Here is a 2,255-nt window from a genome sequence, read left to right as displayed (position 1 = left end):
AAACTGACCATTTTGATTCATACAAATTCACATTTCATACAAACTTAAATAATTCTTTTGACTATGTAAAGCTGCTTTGCGGCAATGAAAATTGCTAAAAGCGCTATACAAATAAAATTGAATTGAATTGAATTGAATAGAAAGTAATTGTCTGTGCTGTTTGGGGGAGGGACGTGCTAATGATTTGGTCGGCTCTGTGTGTGTGTGTGTGAGAGAGAGAGAGGGGGTGTCGCGGTCGTTTTCAGTGAAACAAAGGCTCAGCTGAAAAATGTTAGGCACATCAGTCACTTAACCCCCAATAAAAGGTATTCGAGTGTTATGATAGTTGTAATATAACAGATGCGCACTGAATACTAAACCTAAACCAGGCACGGAGATTAATGAACCAAGATAGCCCCCATATCCGTTAAAAAAATAAATAAAAAATACCAAAGAATATTATTGTGTATAGACTGATTAAAAACAATGCAATTTATGCTATCATAAGGAAAATCTCAAATTCTTCCATTCCAATGATTAAAAAAGGTAACAATGTCAACTTTAGAATCTAGAATCCAGAAGATTAAAATTACACAAATTGAAATCACTGAAAGTCTCCAGAAGAGCCTCAGATTCAAGAGGTTTTTAAAGTGGGGAGAAGTGCATTTGAGTTCCTCTGAATGTATAGGTGAGAACAGCCGATTCACACCTGGGGAGGGTGAATAATTTGTATTTGAATGTTGTCTGGCATTGTAACCCAGTCAGCAAACAGATTTGGCCCTGATTTGGCATGTATCTGGCACAGCTGGCATTCACCTGGCACTGGCATACAGCATGTGGGCCAAACATGGGCCAAGTTTGGCAAAGGTAGTACCGTCTTCAAGACGGCACACAATACATGGGCCAGATGTCAAATGTAGAATTTGGCCCAAATGTCAAATATAACTATGTGGGCCACATAAGTATGGCCAATCATGACCCATATTTAAAATTAATTTAGAACATTTTTAAAAAATATAAAATGTATGTATATATATATATATATATATATATATATATATATATATATATATATTTATATATATTTTACACAATCTTCCTGTTTGCATTCAGGGTCTAATTCAAGTTAATCCAGGCTACAGTAAAGATTAAATTATTTGAATTCTAAAAATAAACTGTAATTGTTTTATTTCAGTTCCTGCAATTTTGCAAATAACTTAGACCATGGTTTTCATGTCATGAATGCACAACAGTGGACTTTTCATAATTTATTCAAAGAAATTTCCACTCTGTCATTTCTATGACTGATATGATTAAATCATGCATTTAATAGTACAGCTAAAATGAAACCATATTACAATTTATTAATAACACACAATAACATTTAATCACAGTTGTTGAAAACAGCAACAGCAACAATTGATTATATTATGATCAACCCCTTAGTGATAGTATATAAAACTAGTCTCTTTTCTTTAAAAAAAAGAAGAAAAAAAATTAGAAGAATTATATATATTTTTTTATTATATTATTTTTGTATTCGTTTTTTGTTTGATTGTTTTAATGTCAACTGTATGTATTGTATATACACTCAAAAAAATGAACATGGCTACCTGTTACATGTACTAAAATGTAATATGTGTTTTGTACATAATAATTTCATGTTTCCAAGATAAACATGAATAAATTATGTTGTATTTACATGAAATTCAACAACTTAACATGTATTAGATTTAATCATGTTGAGATAAACCAAAGAGATCTTGTCACTATGAAAACCGGAAATAGCAAAACCGGAAATATCGCGAGAAGACATCGCGAGAAGAGAACACAGCGTGTTGAGAAGACAAACGTTTGGCGGGCGTGTATAAAGGTAAGCAGGAATTAATTCCCATTTTCTAAATAGAAACGAAATACTGAACATAAATGTCACCTTCTGTTTAGCGATGTTTAGTCACGTTATTTTGGTTTAAGCTATCCATTGTATTTTTAATCACACTTAAAAAGCCGACGGTTATATGCGCGTGCTTAATCTGCGGTTCGGTTCTGGTTTCGGTCTGTTCTCATGAGTTGTGAAGCGAGAGGAAGAAAGTATAAATATTGTTTATTTGATAAATTAAGTATCATGAATTTTAATTGAATCTATTTCTGTATTTTTTCACAGAAGTTTGTGAGTGAAAGTGTCCTGTCTGCATCTGACTTCAGGAGTTTCCTGACCAACCGTCTCTAACGGTCATATTTAAAAGTCATAACGAACAGTTATAAAGTACAAAACT

The sequence above is a fragment of the Clarias gariepinus genome, chromosome 4, assembly GCF_024256425.1.
Source record: "Clarias gariepinus isolate MV-2021 ecotype Netherlands chromosome 4, CGAR_prim_01v2, whole genome shotgun sequence".
Taxonomy (NCBI): domain Eukaryota; kingdom Metazoa; phylum Chordata; class Actinopteri; order Siluriformes; family Clariidae; genus Clarias; species Clarias gariepinus.
Note: the sequence above shows the minus strand (reverse complement) of the source record.